Source organism: Falco biarmicus, chromosome 4 (assembly GCF_023638135.1).
Source record: "Falco biarmicus isolate bFalBia1 chromosome 4, bFalBia1.pri, whole genome shotgun sequence".
Lineage (NCBI taxonomy): Eukaryota > Metazoa > Chordata > Aves > Falconiformes > Falconidae > Falco > Falco biarmicus.
Genome location: NC_079291.1, coordinates 14,523,983 through 14,543,852, shown reverse-complemented (window position 1 = coordinate 14,543,852; position 19,870 = coordinate 14,523,983). Strand labels below are relative to the sequence as shown.

The window sequence follows — 19,870 nt, the reverse complement described above, 5'->3', positions numbered from 1 at the left end:
TCAGAGAAGAAAATCACAGAATCATTTAGGTTGGAAAAAAACCCTTAAGATCATTGAATCCAATGATTAACCTAGCACTGCCAAGTCTACCACTAAACCATGTCCCTAATCACCACCATCTACAGGTTTTTTTAATAACTCCAGGGACTGTGACTCAACCATTGCCCTGGGCAGCCTGTTCCAATGCTTGTCAACCCTTTCAGTGAAGAAATTTTTCCTAATATCCAATCTAAACCACCCCTGGCACAACTTGAATGATTCATTTTAGAATTATTTTTCAAGTTCCATGCACTGAAAGCAAACACGCCCAATTTAAAAATAAATGCAAAAGATAAATTATCTAGGATATTAAATAATATTGCGGGAAGATCTCAGTGTTGTCCTCCACAAGAAAAAACACACTAACTCAGGTGAAATCAGGTTTAGGCATTTATGATTTTATGCCATGAGTTTACAAAACTTTGCAAAACACAATCCCCACGACTGTGTATGAGCCAAAAACATACTCTCCTGTAACACTCAAAAATATTTTGTACTACCAACTAAGAAACCTGGAACTATTTTAAGACACCATAAAAAAAAAAAATAAGCATATACCTTTCAAACATTTCCCAGACTGACTGGAAAAAGATTTAGATGTCACCACAATATCATTATTCCCCCTTTCTGTGAAGAACAACAGAGGCGAAAAAGTAGTAGTCAGCCTTATGAAGAAGGTACTATAAAGTTTGAACTAGAGCTTGGTCCACTTATTTCATTAATGAATTATCATAAATTTGTTCCAGTTTATTTTCATGTGACTTATTAATTTTGTTGAATTTCACTAAATTTAGCTCTTAATTTCTGTAATTTGATTTATGTAATTATTTGGGCAATCATAAAGATGTCCATCTCCACATTGAGTTACAGTTTCCAAAACATCACACAGTTTTTTCAGCTCTCTTATGAGCTCCTAGCAATGTACATAATAATTACGAACACAAAGAAGTTATCACATTATACCAAAGAGGCAACTATTACTGCCTCTTCATCCATGTTAAGTGTCAACTGAATGATACTATGTGAAATACAAACTGGTTCTGTCTCAGAAAAACACCTCTAAGCAACACTGCTATGGCATACAATTAAGTGCTCCAAATAGAAGGGGGGGGAGGGGGCAGGAAACTAACACTATTTTCTAAACATAACAATTAATTTGCTACTTAGATGATGATGGGGGATGTGGTTGGTTATTTTTTGTTGCATTTGTTTGGGGGTTTGGGTGAGGTTTATTATACAATATTTACCTTCCTCCAACCATCTGGTTGCAGGTTCTCAAACAAACAAAAAAAAAAGCAACACCACATGGAACTAGGGTATTGCTCATTTTTTTTTTCTTTTGGTTAGACTATCAAAGTTTAGAACATACTCTTCATTCAAAGAAACAACACTTCAACAAAAACAAGCCAACAAAACCAAGCAGATGGGATAGAAGCTTAGGTGAAATAAAGATGGCAAGATTCCTCCAGTGAGACACCTGCTTATCACACAGCTAACAAAGGACACAATGGAACAGTATGTTCTGGTTTGACTCTTCAGGTCTGCTACGGAAGTTGAAAAGGAATATCAACAATGAGTTAATAAAGGCTATAAAAATGTACTTCTAAATAAAATTACCCCCATTTTTGTAGAAAGATGTGTCACAAAACCAAAGAACTATACATAGTCTTCACTAATCCCATTTGCAAGGCCCAGAACATACGTTAAAATTGAAGGTTGGCTAAAATATAGTGAGGAACGACTGGCAAGACTTTCTTCCATCCCACACGCACGTGTAAGTCTTTCTGACATTTTCACCAGAATGTTAAGAATTTCCCCTGTACCTTCATCTACAGTCCTTGTACCAAAGCCTTGCTGGGCACAAGCAAGCACAAGAAATGGCGAGGCAGGGCTTACTGAGGTTACGCTTACACATTGCAGCTCAGAGACAGAGTAAGCAGTGCCCTGCGACATGTTCTTCTGTTCAGGCTCTAGGATACCTGTCCAGCTCTTCCCTCACAAAGCACTCCAAGTGCAAAGGCCTCTCTGACTTTCTAAAAGCACAGAAGGGCTTCACTTCAGGAAAGGCACACCCGCAGGGAAATAAGTAGAACTTTTCCAATTAACTTTTTCCACACCCATACACTTCACGGGAGAAACACAGGATATAAAATAGTTTTATTTCCTCTTAGTTTAAGCAATTGCTGGAGCCAGTAGACATGCCTCCATGGTAGGGCCACAGTGGTCCAAGACACAAAATGACGAAGATACTAGGAGATCAGAGATGCCATTCCAGTTGTTCTCAAGCATCAAGTTAACAACTGTAATTAACAATGTCATAATAAGTTCTCTCTTCAAGTCTTCATCAAAATGCTTTTGGAAACGTTGTCAACATTAGCACTGTTTTTCATACATACAATCTGTGGTCCCCTGGTAAAGAACATTATCCCTTTGATTCAGCCACCACTGCTGACTGTGAGCATATATTCAAAGGGGGAAATTTACCCCTAAATCTGGGGTTAACTGGACCCCCATCCAGTTACCAGAGGTAACGTCACTACCTCTGACTTTTTGGGGGTTGGCAAACGCTTAATTTCAAATATACATATATTTCAAAATCAGCACTGACTTTAATTTTTGTTTTTCATGTGGTTTATTTACCTATAAGACTCTCAGTCTGCATTCTAATATTACATTAACCTCTAAGGAACTTGTGTGGTTTTTCCCAGGAAATAATTTTTCATCACATTACTAAATCACCTCTGATCTGGGAGTATCACAGCAGTTTATAAATATTTATAAACAATGCTCAAATGTCTTTTTTTCAGTAGATCTCGATTACACATTTTGGAAAGACACAAAGGCAAATCCTCTAGAGGAAGTGTAACAAGCTACATTTGGGGGGGCAAGGGGAGACAACCAAATAGTTTTTCAGCCTAAAGTAACTTCTGGTCTCAACTGAAATAACTTAAATGAGGATGTTCAGGTGTTTGCCTTAATGAGTAAACACTTCTTTGCTAAATCTCAAACCGAATACAAAATCTAAGCTTTCAGAGATGTTACAAGGAATAATATGGTTCCCTAAACTCCTGCTCAACAAATTAACACACTTAACAGGAAAGCCTAGGCTTACAATACATGATTAAGCATTGTTTGAGTAATACTCTAATCTTAATACTTCTTACAGTCTGTTTTAAATCCAATTAAAACTTCCACATTGAATTTTTTTTTTACTTTAACCTTTACAAAAAAAAAACCTCCAAAAAAACAACCACAACCCCCCACACACAGAAGAACAAGCAAATAAAATGTTTTTCAAGAAACGCAAGCAATGCTTCTGAATTTTAAAATGAACAAGAGCATCAACACCAGAAATGAGGGCAAGCAGTGTATTTCCTAGTCACTCACATGATAGCTAAGCTGCTTGTACCTGCAGTCTCAGCAGAAGATTAGCATTACAGGAAGGTAGGGAGAAAACCCACAAACTTTTTTATTTTTTTAAGTACCAACTAACATTTAAAACAGATTCTCTCCTTTACAAAGAGCCACATTATAAAGCTAATTATGCAAGTGCTCATACCAAGTATAGTACAACACAGACATCTTAGCTTTATGCTGTAGCAAAGAAATCAACACAAGCAAGGCTGCATCTGGAGTGCTGCATCCAATTTGCGCTCCCCAGTGCAAGAAAGATACAGACTTACTGGAGTAAGTCCAGCTCAAGACCATGAAAATGATTAAGGGACTGGAGCATCTTTCACAAGAGGAGATGCTGGGAACACTAGGCCAGCTCAGCCTGGAGAAGAGAAGGCTCAGGGGTGATGAGCTTTACAGTGTGTATCTGGAAGAGATCCCTCCAATAACCTGGCACTATAAACAAGAATATCCTAAAATTCTTTCAATTTCTGAGTAAAATTTTTGATCAAGGTTTCCACAACACAGAATTATTTTTGCTTTAAAATGCTGCTCCTGTGCACTGATGAAACCCAATATCAAAGAGTCCAACCCCGCTATTTGCAACTGGAATATTTCTATAGAATACCTTTTCCTCAAATGCTCTCAGCTTTAGTCACCAAACTAAACACCAAAGCTTTTCTACTCTGTTCTGCTAGTCTACCACTTCTAGTATTTTCCAAGTAGAAAATAAAGAAAAAAACTCCTAGTAATTGTATCCCTGCTCTGTCACCAACAAACTCATCTTTACTTCTTTCAGTAGTCTGTCAAGACCTAAATAATACTGTTCAATCCATCTTGTCATTATACTTTGGCATTTGACCAACTTTTGCAGAAGTCTTTAGTACCTTAAGAAATCCTTTCTATAATCTTATTGGTGAATATTTTGCCCTTTTAAATCATACAATATAGTCACCTTTCTATGCCAAAAAGGAAGACAAGCACTTAGTCCACAACAGAGCTCCTCCACCACAGTTCATAATTTAATAAGTTTTGTTTATTGAACCTCCAAAAGGAAGGGATTGCACTGTCAGCACAAGTTAATTATGCTAAGTTTTTTAATGTAAATGTCACAATACCTATCATATATTCATTATATAATGTCACATTAGTGACAAAAATGAGGTCTGAGTGTTGAAAGCGTAAAGGGGATTCCTGTGTTTTGAATTGTCAACACACTTGAACAGAACAGACTTTAGCCAAAAGACAACATTTAGAGAACACTACTGTCTAAAGTAATTTCTACTACAGCTAGCACATCACTAAGTCTAAAATGAGGCAAAATTAATATTGCTTATAAATTCCTTAATGTTTTTTAACCTCCAAGAAAGTCTAGAAGCTGCATTAAACAACACTGTGGATATTCTTCCCTTTTCACTGGAAATAAACTAAAGTCCCAAAATAACAAGAGGGAAAATACAGTCATCAGAAACACAAAGCCACCTATTTGGGTGAAAAATTAAGCATGGCTCAACTGACTTCAACACAAGGACTTGTATTTGGTGTGCCACATTTTAAATGAGATGCAAAACAAGATCTCAAAGAGGATGCTATTCTTTGCACCCACACCAATTTCAGCTGAGATTTACTACACGTATTTCCTGGTCTATAGCCAAAGCAGAAAATTATCTTTCTTTCAGCCTAGTACTAATTTTATGTGAGATTTGTTTAGAAAACCAAACAGATTGCAAGTTTCTGAGCAAAGTTAAGTTGATTTCACTGGAAGGGTGCGTGGGAGGGGGGTGAAGCAGCAGGTTTTTAGAAGAGCCATGAAGTTTACTTGGTTCCTTCTAGGAGAAATCTTCCTTATTAATGCAAATTACTGCAATAACTGTGTGTACTTCTTGTCTAGAAGACTGCCAGATATACTCTAATGGGGGACATTGTAGATCTTAAAGGTCAAAGGTTAATACCGTATGGTTTTAAATTTTAATCTATTTAGGAAATAAATAATTTTGCAGTCTTCTTGCTTCTATATTTTACATCATTTTAAGTACTGAATATGAAATAGCAGAAGTAGAAAAGCCCCACTAAAGTCACATTTTATTTTAAAATGGCACGTCTCACCTAAGAATGGCTCTCCCCCAGAAGCAGAACACAGCATATTAAATTGTTTCTAAAAAGCAGAAGCAATTTTATTTAAATAGCAAAAAAAGCTCTTTTTACAGAAAAGACTAAAGAATATACCAAAGGACTTTATTTCTGTCATCTACCTTTCACAGATTAAAGTAAAAAGTCAATCCTAACAATAAGTCATGACCACTTTATACCTATGTATCAAGCCTACAACAGATACACAAGTATAAATCCCATTGGGAATTAAAACTGAGATAAAACCCCCAAATTCGTTGACTGGAATAATCTTCTCACTGGTAACAGCGAACTCTTACAGAAAGGCTTACCCAGAATTTGGCCCTTAGAGCTGCTAAAGATCGTAGGTCACCTTGCACACACTGTTAGCATGCATCTCACTCCGCTGGCTTTCTAGTTACCGTACACTCTCATTTTACTTCAGTCTCATTTTCCATTGTTTATGCTGAACTAAGGCAAATCACATTCAGCTCTATTTTCTCTATTTAGTAGCAACTGCCTTTTGGAAGAATGCGTAGTCAAGATGATGGGTCTGACAGTATTCTGATTGTGTGAGACTGACTGTTTTCCTTCCTGAAACAAGAAAGACAGCTTGGAGAAAAAGACAAAACAGGAGCAGTAACACACTGACACGCAATCGTACCTTGGATGAATGAAGGCACATGGAAAAGCAGCTACTCTAAAGCATGAAACACAGCTCATGACTGTAATGGACTGTCAACCAACCCCAAGGTGAACCATCACAGGTCAGAAAGAAAGCCAGCACATGCACTTAGAGCTTGCAACTAATGCAATCTGAAATCTTGCACATCTTGTGTGTACAGACCGCAAGGGCTTCCCTTTGGATGCCCAACTTAGCAAAGCGGGGCTCAGAGATTACTGCTGTGTACCCAGGCTCCCTGCACAGAGAAAACAGCAGCCGCTGAACAGTTATGCCCCTTCTTCCACCTTTCCATCAAAAGCCAAACCAGAATGCAGCTGGCAAATCACACTTCACACTGTATAAGCATGAGCCTGTATGAAGAAAATACTAAACAAAAAGCTCATTTGTATTCCTACCTCTCTACTCAGCCTTAGCTCAAGAGTGAAGACTGCAAAAAGACATTCACCCACCTGTCTTGCACTACACAGGCCACTTCTTTCTCCCAAGACATCTGTCAGTCTCACCATTTCACAATCAGTGGCCCTCAAATGAGCTACACACATTGAAAGGAGATGAAAGAAATAGCAAATCCTTCTCTGTTCCTTGAAAGAATTGATGGCAGTTTCTGTCTCATTTTAAGAGGCAGGCAGACAAGGGAGTACTCACTTTACCTGTGTAACAGTAATATGTGCACCCAGGAAAAGGCTATGTTAAGCCTAGGAAGCTCCAGCATTTATCTCCCTCCTTGTGGAAGAGCATGTGAGAGAACACAACTCAGGATATTCCTGTGCTCAGATGTCAATGTCCTGTTTTCCCACACAGGTCAAAGAAACTGAAGGATACAGAAGGTCCACTACCATATGAGAGCTGCAGAGCAGCATGTGACAAGTAAGCTTTCTAAAGCTAAACATCTTCTCGAGTACCACAGCAGTCACTATTTAGAAGAATAGCTAGAGAGGCATATCCTACAGCTAAAATCAACAAACTAACCCAGAAAACATCAGTTCACCAAGATAACTCTTGCAAGTTCAAGATGCCAAAGCATCACTACTATGTAAAGTGGTGGCAACGTTTCTCATGAGTTATTCATACCTTTAATGTGGGGAAGAACACACCGAGAGAAAAGGTGAAGTTTTTATAGAACCTCAAACAGCTCCAAAAGCACTACACATTTTAATCTGCATATAAATTTGATTTTCAATCTCAATAATACAGGCAAAAGTGTTATATTAAGAATCTTATCATAACTTGAATGCCATATTGGATCAACCCATGCAAACTACAGCGGTAAACAGTTAAGTGGACTGCTTGACTGCTACCAAAATATCCATAATATAGAATCCAGTATGCAAACATACCACAAGCATACTTAAAATATACTACACAATAAAAAGATTTTTTCCCCCACATGTTGCACTAATTGATACCCTGTATCCTTCTTACTAAATATCACTCATCACCATATCCTTAAGTTTGATCCAAGAACTAACCTTTGATTGAGAGACTATTTCTGCAAGACTGGGACAGAGACAGAAATTATATTTTGAGAGATAAGAAAATGCTTCCAACAGCAGTTGCCACAAAGAGGCAGTATTCTGCAGTGCTGCCAGATGTGAAAAAAATTAATATAGTAAAACACTGTTAATTCAAACTACTGACAGGAACCCTCACTGCAAATTACTGGATTTTACAGATTACCAAGTAAATGAAAAAAAAAACCCCAAAAATAATTAATTTCATAAGACTGTGCCTTTCACATTCACTCTGACACCTGCAAAGCACTTCTAACCCTGATTTATGCTGGAACAAGCAAGAATTGTAAGAGATACAATAATGGCATCTGTAAATCCACATGTCCCATTTTACTGAGACTTTGTGATGGGCTGTAGTTGGCTGACACACAACTTACACCCCATGCACGGAAAAAAAGGGTTTCAGAAGCAGGTTGCCTTTGAATTGTTTAGATAAGCATTTGTTAAGAGACATAAAACAAGACTAAAATAGAGCCAGAGCTGTAGAAAGCCTCTGAAAACCCTAGTAGTTGGGTTAATCTGTCAGGTGGGGGAGTTAATGGATTAGTTTGTTGACACTGGGACCTACTCTATGCTTAAAAGAGGCTCTGTTTTGGACCTGAGCTTGACTACTTTTTCTGTGTTGACACTGCACAACATGGATATGATCTGAGCTCTGGCCAACTAACACAAACCTGAAGTTCTGGATCCCAAGTTTATACAAACAAGGAACATTTACATTCAAGCACAAGACACAGTCAGGCACTTTCTGGAGTTCAAAGGCCAGCCTCACTGTCAGGTTTTGTCTGCTGGTTCACTTATAGCTGTATCCAAACCGGTGCAGCCTCAGAGCTCCTTTAGTTTAAACTAGGGAAGCAAAGCAGTTCATCCTCTTACAGGTTTAGAGGATCATCCAACCAGCAGAGATACCTTGAGTCCCACAGAACCTATTATTTGATCAACTTAAGGTAAGCTACATCTTTAGGAACTAGCTAGGACTCCTCTGTACCTTAAAAACTTTTTTTAAAATAAAATAAAAAAAAGCATTTCCCTTTATCAGGGCTCACTCTTGAAGACTGAAGTAGCATTAGCAGTACACTGAAATAACATGCTCCTTTGATAAGTCTACATGAAGAACATCAGCTTCACCAAGAAAAACTCCTATTTCTAGTCGCTACATTAGCTTCTCCCAATTTTTAGATTCCCAGTATCCTTTATAATAGGCCTCTGGACCTTGATACAACATTGACACCATCTTCCCCTCCAGTTGAAAGCACAATCTCAGGTATTCTTCACCTACCACAACTACACAACTGACATATTTCCACGGCGGAGGTGCAGTTCACTTAATCATGTGTGGAACCTGAGTCCACAGTATCTCATCCATTGATTCCCCTCTTTTTGACCTGCGACATTACCTTGGAGCACAAATCTGAAGCCTGCTTATTAAACATTAGAAGGGTGGGGAGTGTGTGTGTGTGGAATAATCTATCTGATCTTGCTCTAGATGTGAACGGCTTTCCTCTCACTTGGGATTCAACCCACAGGTTTTGTGCTTGAGGTGATTAACATACATGCAATTTTTGGCACTGTCTTTTAGATCAAGCCCCACTGAGATTGTAAAAAGCAAATCACCAGATTATACTTTTTAGAATCCTCTCCAAAGCTCTTTCAAAAAACCTGCTGTTACTCCAATTCATGCACTATGGTTTAACTTAAATCCAATTCATGGTCTGTCAAACAAATGTCAAAGCACTTATGACAGCTGGATGCAAGCACTGAGATAACTTCCAGAAAGTGACATTCAAGCACTCTGGGGATGGCCACTGAGGGGCAGAGGAATCAGTTTTCTGAATAGGAAAAGCAGGAGTCACCCCCTTGCAAGATTAACAATGGTTAAAAAATAGCTACACTCAGCAACTTGAGGTATTTGAGGACAGTTAGCTGCACCTCTGTCAGCAGCACTTAAATCATGCACTGAACATCCATGCTGTAGCAATTCACAATAATGGTACAAATCAGCACTTTTCTATTTGGATTGCCCTGTGACACAACATCCTGTTCATACAGCCCAAAAGGGACAGAAGAAACCCACATTAAATGACCTTCTGTATCAGAAGTAATACCTAATAAGCAAAGAAGCTCTTCTTGTATTAGTTTCAGGAGAGACAAAAACCCCTCACCACAACAGCAGAACAGAAAATTTACTCTTCAAGTTGTAAACACGCTTTGCTTGCTTTCCTTTCCAGAAGGAAAACAACAGATTATGCACTGCCTTCCTCCAAGAACAGAAAGTTGGTTTACAACGGCAGAGCCACGTATTATTCTGCATGGAGCCGTCACATGGAGGGTGTGGGGGAAGGAATTGTTTAGTTATTAAAAAAACCCAAAGATTTCAGGCTGTTTCCTGGCTTCAAGACTCATTAAAGCCAGTGGGAATGCCATGGATTTTAATAGCATTTGAATGAGGCTCTATACTTCAGACTGCTATCACAAGGCAAGACTACATCTCATTTCCTACAGTAAATAATCTTAGCACCCTTCAAACAGATTTGATCCAAAAACTATGGCTGCATTAATCTGTTTTATTCTTCTCCATCAGTAAGCAGCATATGTTGCAAGGAAGAATCCAGAAAAAAAGGTTTTTGCAACTGCTGCAGAGCAGAATTTGAGCTTAGGTCTTCAGCAGTAGGACAGGCTAGTTTCCTTCCCGCCTGCCAGCCAGCGCCAGAAAAACTCCGGAAGTCTACTTAATTGATTACCGTGAGTCAACTTGAGAGAATGCCATAGAAAGTGTCTCATCTTCAAGATTAATCTCCAGAGTAGTTAGCTCCTCCACTTCAATAGGTAGTATTTCATTTAGAGATGTACTTTGCCTTGAAGAATGCAAAATTAATTTCCTATGGTAATGCTTTATATCTTAAAACAATCAGTAGATAGTAATGACTGCAGTAATCTAAATACCAAACACCATATTCATTTTTCTTTTATGATCATCAATTGATCAATAGGTAATAGGAAGTAACAAGAGGTCTTGTTTCCTTTACTCAGCTCAGGAACTAATGGGTCAGTAAAAATTTGCAAGATAAAGGTTTTTGTTAGGATAACATTCTCAAAAAAAGAAAAAAGTGCTCTGCTGTTGAAGTTCAACACTTATTGGACTGGAAGTCTAATGTGTTCCTATTCCCAGAATATTCTTCATAAGATCTAAAAATTTGCCATTATTGCAATAATGCCAATATTAGCTTTTGACCAGTCAAACCACTGCATCCTTATACTCTGTTCATATACGCTAAAGCTGCAAGGCAATTCATTAAACTGCTTTCCACTACAGCGTGCTTTATTTATTTATTTTCAGGACATAAAATGTCACGTGATGTTTACTTTCTGAAAATGCATTTTTTTAAAAACGTAGCACAGCATTTTTCTATAAGATTGTTAAAATAATAATAATAAAAGAGGATAACACATTTCAACTTGAAAGTTAAATAGCAAACAGGTCACAATCACTAGTCTTTACCATATGAATGACAGAACCTACTAGCGTGCCAGCCACATGCAAGAGGTCTTCCTCTTGGGTTTCTGTAAATTCATGTAAAGTTTGGAGACAGGCATCTTTGCCCAGTCTCACAAAGAGATACACAAAACTAGACCATGGCTTGAAAACTTACCAAATTACACTGTATTTAGCCCTTCTACAAAGTTCCCTGTTTATGCTATAAATAAAGGCCAAGTTTCTTTGGTAACCTGAGCAACAGTATGGCGTGCTTTGCTCCACGCTGAAATACAGCGGCTATCTTCCTCCTCCCTTAAATCCAATAACCTTCTTTTGAAACTAAGCTGCTATAAATCTCTGAATAAAAGAAATATGGACCTGGTTTATTTTCTGTCTGTCAGTGGTTCACAGGTAAGCCAGAAGCCTTTACTATCTCTAAGAATTTATCTAGTAAATTACCTATCTGGTTCCAAAAGGAAGGTGAATAAAGCATTCCACAGAAAGGCTGGATTAGTCCACTCAAACAAATGAAAGGGTTTTCTCAAAGAGAAAAATTGTCCCGATGGCTTTCATGGAACTATATGCAACTAGTTTCCTTCAGCTTGTCCAACTCTGCAAGGGCAAGTTAAGATGGTTTACATTGCCAAACAGCAGTTTCCAGTCTGATAACAGTAGGGCATATTAACGTTGGCAGCAATAGAAAGGAGTCACATTTTCATACAGGGGTACTGTTTATGAACAATAATGCATTTCGTATATATAGCTCCTCTTCAGCATCACTCATGCACAGGGATTTTTTTCCTTTTTTTAAGTACGAGCTGATCAAGTGTTCTGTTAACTGCAACTTTAAGCAGGAAAGGTGAATTCCTACTGTGCTCGTGCACTTGGGTATACCCCATATAATCCAACAACCTGGTTTAGTAGTCAGGCGTAGCCCACTAAGCTGTATTCATCAAGTTGGGGTGAAAGCAGGAAACAAACCCAGGAAAAAAACTTAAAAAGTTTTAGCTTAGCTTTCTTGATCTTGTATGACTCCTAGACAGCGCTGGTTCAGATGAAGACAGTCTGTTAGAAAGCATTAACCTGTATCAAAGGGCAATATTGCATCTTCAGCCTGCTGCTGATTCAAGTGATGCAAGTCCTGGCACTGGGGCAGTGCTCTGTAAGTATCCCTCACCCTGGTAGAGGCTACTGGCATGGAATTCTCACTAGCAATTAATGAATCACAGCTGCTGAAAATTATACTCTCCTGTTTGTAATTGCTATATACGTTGTACTAAGTTACCTGACAAATTCCACAGGAAGGCTACAGAATTGCTGAGTACATTTTTGGATGCTTGGGCATAATGCATCAGTAAATATGCTCCGATACAATCTGGTACCTGAGTAACGATGGGTAAGGCAATAGCCTGAGGGACTGCATACAAGGTACAGCACCTTCTGCTTTTGACACAGCTCTGTTCATTTTTTTAAGCTAGAAATAAACAGCAAACATCACCATTTGACACTTAACTGCAGGGACAGAGTCAGTGATCCCAGTACAGTTCACAGGGAACCGCTATCACCATTAATAAGCAACTATAAAAACCTGTCTGTCCAGCTTGATGACAGGTCCCTCAAAGTTAGAAAAATGTTTGGTGAAGTGAGAACTAAACCAACTTTCCCTCCTTTCTCTCTCGCCTTCCAGAAAAGGGTTATCAGAAGAACGCATAAAAGCTTTTATTGCCAAAATCCATGCTGTGCCTATTCTAACAAACTCCAGGCTCCATAGCAAGACAGCTACCAGCATTTTCAGAAATGGTAGGCAAGGTAAAAATTTTAGTAAAATGGTAGGTATAAGGCCAAAAGAATAAGCACCATTTGTCAAAAATAGATCACTAGATACAGTTAACAGCGCTGCAAACATGCTTGAGGGGGGGACACACACGCGCCCTAAGGCATTTTGCGATCTAATTTGGTTACATTCGCATAAAACACAACACAAACCCCAGCACAACACACGCTCCTACTTAATTAGATTCTCTAAGAAAAGTCAGCCCGAGCCATATGGTATTTTCCTCAGCAGTTACGATAAACTGACCTTGATACTAGGAAAACGCACGCTGCTTCTGTCTGAAGCACAAATTACAGGCACGGAGCGGCGGGATGCTCCCGCGGAACGGGGGCAGCGGCAGCGCCACGCCGAAGCCCTCCGTGCTCCCGGGGAAGTTGCTCTGGAGTAACACGCTCCAGTCATAACCGTAATAATGTGAATAATTAATAATGCACCGCAGTGACAGTGCTCGAATAACCACGCTGTCAGCAGAACACTGCGAAGCTAACCAGGCATCTGTCCGGTAACTAAAAGAAGCCTCGCATAGCGCCGTCGCCCCCGCCCCCCACCTCAGCACACGAGGTCGCCGGGGGGGGCGGCCCGCCTCGGCCCCTGAGGCGGCCCCTCAGCCACCACCGGCCGCAGGACCCGGCGCCCGGCCCCGCCCGCAGCCCCTCACAGGGGGCAGGGGGCAGCCCGCGGCGGCCCGAGCGCCGGCCGCCCCCCGACGGGGCGCTGCGGCGGGCGGCCCCGCAACCACAGCCCTGCCGCAGGCCCGCTCACGGCGCCGGGCCCCGCGGCGGCGCTGCGGAAGCCCCCCCGCCCCAGCCCCAGCCCCTGCCCGCGGGGGACGGCGGCCGCGCCCCCGGCCGTACTCACCCTCGCCCAAACGCGAGGGCTGCACCAAAATGGAGGCGGGCAGGACCTTCCCCGCGCGGGGGGCACGGCCAGAACCACCGCCGGCGGCTGCGCCCCGTCGCTCATGCAAGGAAGGGGCTGCGGCCGCCCCGCGCCGGCTCCCGGCCAGCCACCTGCGCCGAGCCGCCGGGCACAGGTGCCCCGCTCCCGCTCGCCGCTCCGCACCGGCCAGCGCAAGACGAGAGCCTGCAGTCGCCGTCTCCTCCTACCGCCGCCGCCGCCGCCGCCGCCGCCGCCGCCGCCGCCGCCTCCTCCTCCTCCTCCTCCTCCCCTACCGCCGGACGCGCCACCGGGTGCTGCTGCGGTGCCGACGGCGGCAGCTCCCGCCGCGCCCCCGCCGCGCACCGGCACCTGCCCGGGCGCCGCCGGCCAATCGGCGCGGAGGGGCCGGGCGAGGGGCGGGCGAGGGGCGGGGGAGGGGGGGGGGAGCGGTGCGCGGGCCGGCGGCGGCACGGAGGCGGGGGCGCGCTCCCTCGTTCCCGCGCACCCGCGGCTTGCTGCTCGCCCCTGAGGCGGCACGCGGTGCTGCGGGGACGGGGCTCTGGCGGGTGCCTCGGGGGCGGCCCTCAACGCCCGGCCCTCAGCGCACGGCCGAGGAGCGGCGCGGGGGCTGCCGGGCGGCGCTTGCCGCGGCGGGCGTGGGCGCGGGCCGGGGCGGGAGGTCCTCTGAGGGGGGTGGCGGGAAAGAGACCGGCTGGTGCCAACTGTAGTCGCGTCCGTGGGGCCGCAGCGCGCCGGGCGGTCACTCGGGAGGCGCGGCCTGTTCAGGCAGGCACATCGCCGGGGAGGCACCGCTGTCTTTGCCCGTGCTTTCTGATGTCCTGTGTCGCTGCGGATCGCACTGTGGCAGGCTAATTACTTTTCCCGTGGTGGTTTTTTTCATCCCCGGTTTTTCATGCTTGTTTAACTTCGTTTTAAAATAGCTGCAGCTGTCTGCTGCAAGGTACGGTTTCATTTGATCTCAGTTGAAGGGCTTTGTCAAGACAGATGTACTCGGTAAATCTTGGCGGGTTTTCAAGGAAAATATTTTCAAGGAGCATATTTTTGTTTACATCAATTTCACAGTATCACAAATAAACTGATTTATCAAACTTTTACCTCTATGCTAACCTACGCTTGCCTGTGTTGGCAAAGCGGGCGCCACTCTGGGAGGCAGCCACAGCCTTCATTTCAGAAGTGTGCGTGGAAACAAAAAACAAAACAACTTTAGGAAGTATTCTGGGTCAAATATTATTTTGTATTTCCCAAATACACCTCCAGGTAAATACATGCCCAAGTAATTCCCAGACAGAAGAAACTTGTTACTTCTTTAAATAAGAACAAGAGACTGAACCAGCTGCTTTCAGCAGTACCGTGTTTCAAGAGCGATATGACATGGCAACAGATCAGGGACTGACTTGAACAAAAGGTTCATTGCCTGTACAAGGAGAGTAATTGATTTATTAATTTTAAAAATATCTGGGTAGAAATCCCTCTCCAATCTTACACTTCTAGCTGAAACCCTGAAATAATATGTTTTAAAATCAGCCATCAATAACAATTAGCTGTAATGCTTATGATTACACAACCACAAGATCAAACAGGTAAAACTGTGCCCTGCTCCTCACACTCTAGCTAATAAGCTGATGTTGAGTTCAAGAGTAATGTTGTGCCCTTGCCTCAACGTTGTACAGTTTGGTTCGCAGAGAGTTTGTACCGTTCTCTGTAGTATTCCACATTCCTCTCCACTGGAGACATAGCACTGGACTCAAAGCTCTTTTGTTCCATACCCATGCAGTAATCAGTACATTTTTACTCTCCAACAGTACTCTGCAGGGAAGGCATTAACATGGCACACTTAAGCCAGCCATTAACAACTTGACAGAGTGCGACTAAGAGAGGGGAAAGAGAAGAACAATGCATAAGTGAAGAAATACTGTAATAGCCTTATGGATAGTATGCTGGACTTCTCTGTTTGTCTGCATCCCCTCTCTAATCGTTGGATGCCCAGTTTGTCTATCTACAGCTTTTGGTGTCTCCCTTGGAAGGAAATCAGTTTATCTTTGTATTCGTAGCAAGTGTTTACTGATGGGTGCCATTCACAGTAAAAAACAACTGCTGACTAAAATCTCTTTTTCACCCCCATAGGCAAAATCATAAAGCATAGATGGGTGAAACAGATATGCCAGGCTTTCTCCGGAATCACATATGATACAGCTATTGAATGAATAAAATAAGTGTCTAAACAAGGATGCAGAATAAACAGAAGTCTAAAGAAGAGAAACTCTGCAGCCAAAGATGAGACCCAAGTGGTAGCATGGGAATTTCTGCCCCATGAACAAAAAGTATCCAAACATCTTCCCAACGCAGTGCCTGGGGATTGAGGAGAGGTGGAAGGCAGCAAGGGGTGTGAGGGATACTGGCAACAGTGGGATGGTCATCAGGGAAAGGGGCATGCCCATGTTTATCTCACTTCCTAAAGCTCTGAAATTCCTAGTCCTTATGTTTACAACAGAGTTAGGTTAAACTGCAGGCCAAGCAATCTTTCAGCGAGAATAGCCTCAGAATGGAAAGAATGAAAAAAGAAGTCAGACCCCTAGTACGCATCTGTAGTACAACAACCGTTTGCCATGTGGGCCTTATTTAGCTGTAGCAGGGGAAAAATCTTGCAAAAAAATAGATAGCGGATCTAGTAATAATGGGGTACAGGACAAGAAAATATGTGTTTTCTCGGTGCTGATTTTCTCATGTCACAATACAGCCTTTTTTTCATAAAGAAAAAAGTCATCCAAATGTAGACTGAAATAAGCAGGTGGGTTTTGCTTGGAAAGCTTGGCGCTGAATCCAGCAGTGTCATAAGCTACACGGGGCTACGGGGCTGCAGTGGCCAACGAGTGACTCCTCAGCCTGTCCCCAGGCTGCAACCAGCTGGCTATACTTGAGCAAGGAGGCTGAGCACCAGCACCCATGGGACCCTGCCTTAACCTGGCAGCAGGTGATATGGGTAGGAGGTCCCACTCTGCAGAGAACTTCCCTCTGCCCTCAGCATTCATGGAATGGGGCTCATGGCCATAGGGAAGATTTTAGGAGTGCAGTTCACATGGTCAGGAGTTTTGGCCATCTTTTGCGTGCTATGTGGTTGTTGTAAAACCTGCAAATAAATTGGTTTGGGGGAAACCAAAATTTGCACTGGTTTGGTATCCCTCCAAGCATATACAGGGGGATGCAGAAAGAGGGTGTTAGCCAATGCACTCCGTCATGCTGGATTATTTGCTGACAATTACAGACCACTCCAGGAGGACTTCATGAAGTTTACTTTCCAAGTGTCCCAACCTTCTCGATAAAGGTAGGGCGTTTTAGTAAGGAAATTGGAAATGTAAATATGGAGAGTACCTGCTAGAAAGCCACAAGCCACTCTGTTAGCCACAGGGACCAATTATGAATTTATTCCAGCCTATTCTTATCTCAGGGCAGAAAATAAAGACAGTAGTAAGGAATTAAGTCTCTCTTGCTTTCAACTGATCTGTTAAGACCTCAGAGCATTTTCACAAAATGTAGCGAACAATAATTTGATGGTGATAACTTGGAAGTCATTGTAACCTTTTACCCTAGGGTCTCAAAGAACTTCATGAATACATATTATTTTATAAAGTGTGTATGCAAAACATGGAGTATTATGATAATTCAGGTAAACCAGTGAAGTAATTCATAGCCCATAAGCAAATGAGAAAGAAGCTGAGAAGAATGGACAAATTTTTAGCAGCATTTAATATGTACGGCATACAATGTGTTATGGCACTTTGCCATGACTGTTCTTCAGAGATTTCAACAGTCAGGTTCCCTGCCCCGCAAGCCTCACAATGTAAGGAGAAACTCTGGCAAACATTAAGTGTGAAGAGAAAAAGGAAAACGGAGAAGACAGAACTGGGATTATATACATATGTTAGTAAAGGAGACAGCTTGAAGAAGTTTTGCTGTTTAACTAGCAGCAGAACTTAGGCAAGCTAACACTTTGAAAGGAAACAAAAATAGCAAACTCAAAACTGGGATGGAAACACCAGCAGATAAACTGTAACTGATGCAGTGAAAAGATTTGTTCTGACCAGTAGCGGGGTGGGGTGGGGGGTGGGCAGTGCGGGGGGAAGGCAAAAAACCCAGCATGGTGGTAAGTGGTAAGAGCTACACATGTTTACTGGGAAGAATAATCAGAATGGGAATAAATTTCAGAAGAGAATGTGCTGCTGACCGTACTGCTGCTCCTGCAGGTTTCTTCATCCATACAAGGTGCATAAATGCAAGCTTGAAGGTGCCTGCAGCAGACGCTGCACTCAGAGAAATAAAGGCCCTTTCAGTGCTCTTCCCTTATGCCTGCAACCAAATGTGTATGGGTGAGGACAAGATTCAACTCTTACATTTCTGCGAGTAAAAAGAAAATAGTTTAAAAGGTGCGGTAAGGTCTTCAATTTCTTTGAAGAATGAACTTAATTTTGTGACAGTGGCTGAAACACGCAAGGCAAGTGTCCTCCATTCCCTGGGGTTGGTTTTTTTGTATCAGTCTTTTTCTCCACTTAGCCCCAGCTTTCATGCAGTAACTCCCTCTTGCTCATCAGTCTGAGGACAAGCAGCAGCAGGAGGGATGTGGTCCACTGAAGCTTTTCTTTAGAGCTTCATTTGTGTCCTGTGCAAAGCAGGGTGAGGGTGAGGTAGCATCTTTTGCACAGTTCAGCACTGCTCTCTTCTTTACAAATTTAAAAAAAATGGGGGAAAAAGCTGCATGGTGCCCAGGGGACGAGTAAGAAAAATGGTGTGCGTCCCCAGCTAAACAGGAAAATGTTCATGTTAAGTCAGATTTGACCTCACAAATTCAAACGCTGAAAAAACATGAGCAAGTGTTTGTTCAGCTCTTGTTCTCTTGTGTTCAGTGGGAATTTCTTTCAGCCTCATTTGGTTTCTTTGCATCAGAATCAACAGGCGGCTGTGAAATTTTGGGATTGAAACAACCCCATCTAAAACCACTTCACCTGCAGTTGCTTCTAGAACTACTCTCCTTTGCTTTTACTGGTTCAGTTCTCCAGCACTGTCAGAAATTCTTCATTTGCTTTTAAACATAACTTTTACTTAACGCTTTTAATACCTAGAGACAGACTGTAGTCAGCTGGGTTGTTTTTCATAGGAAGACCTATTAAATGCTTTTCTTACTCAGATCAATAGAGCTTTTTCATTATTTGAAATTATTAAAAATTAAATTTTAGAAGCTGTCATTGACCCAATGCCTTGGGCTAAAGCTGACAAATGAAGAGCTTTTCCCTCCGTTATTATAATTCCATACAGACAAAAACTCCTCAGATGCAGAGAGTATACGTTCTATAATTCTCTGATTATATTTTACAAACAAAATCACAGCAATAATGTAACAAATCCTCATGAACAGTCTTAAAAATCCTAGGCAGTATGAAACCAGTGAATTCCTTTAAGCAAGTTTAGTGAAAATTCAAATACTTTATATTAACTTTTTATATTTTAGTACATGCTGAATAAAGTAGTTTTCAGAAATTCTTTCTTTCTTTCTTTCTTTTTTTTTTTTAAAGAAACCCTAATCCTGGCAGTAATTTCTGCATGGAAATGAGGTCGACAAAACCCCATTTTGTTAGGGCTGAGCAGAGTTTTCCAACCTTTTATTTAGGAGATATAGGATTTAGCCACTCCTGAGGCACAGAGAAAAGACGAGCTTGCTCACTTCTTTTCCCTTCCCATTAGAACATTGGATGGAAATAGGTACAATTTCATCCACACAAGTGTTTACATTTTTACAAAGCTCTTACGCAGCCATCTTATATCTAAGTCCCTGCTTCTGTGGTATTCATCTTTTCAGAATCAGTACCACATGGCTGGGGGAAAAAAAAGGATGTTGTGAGCAGCAAAAACACCTGGTGACAGTGAGGGTAAGC

At 42.0% G+C, this 19,870-nt stretch overlaps 1 protein-coding gene across 5 annotated transcripts in view; it reads right to left on the bottom strand.

The window, feature by feature from the left end:
* The window catches only part of MYRIP (myosin VIIA and Rab interacting protein), a 237,312-nt gene extending 223,092 nt beyond the window's left edge, over positions 1 to 14,220 (bottom strand). For 3 of the 5 annotated variants that reach the window (XR_008821849.1, XM_056338714.1, XM_056338715.1), the window contains exon 1: positions 13,905 to 14,218. The gene's annotated coding sequence lies outside the window, so the exon portion shown is untranslated. Of the gene's footprint in view, positions 1 to 13,904 lie in introns of all 5 variants that reach the window. The other 2 variants (XM_056338718.1, XM_056338716.1) reach the window with 1 other exon arrangement.
* Between the last annotated feature and the right edge of the window lie 5,650 nt (positions 14,221 to 19,870).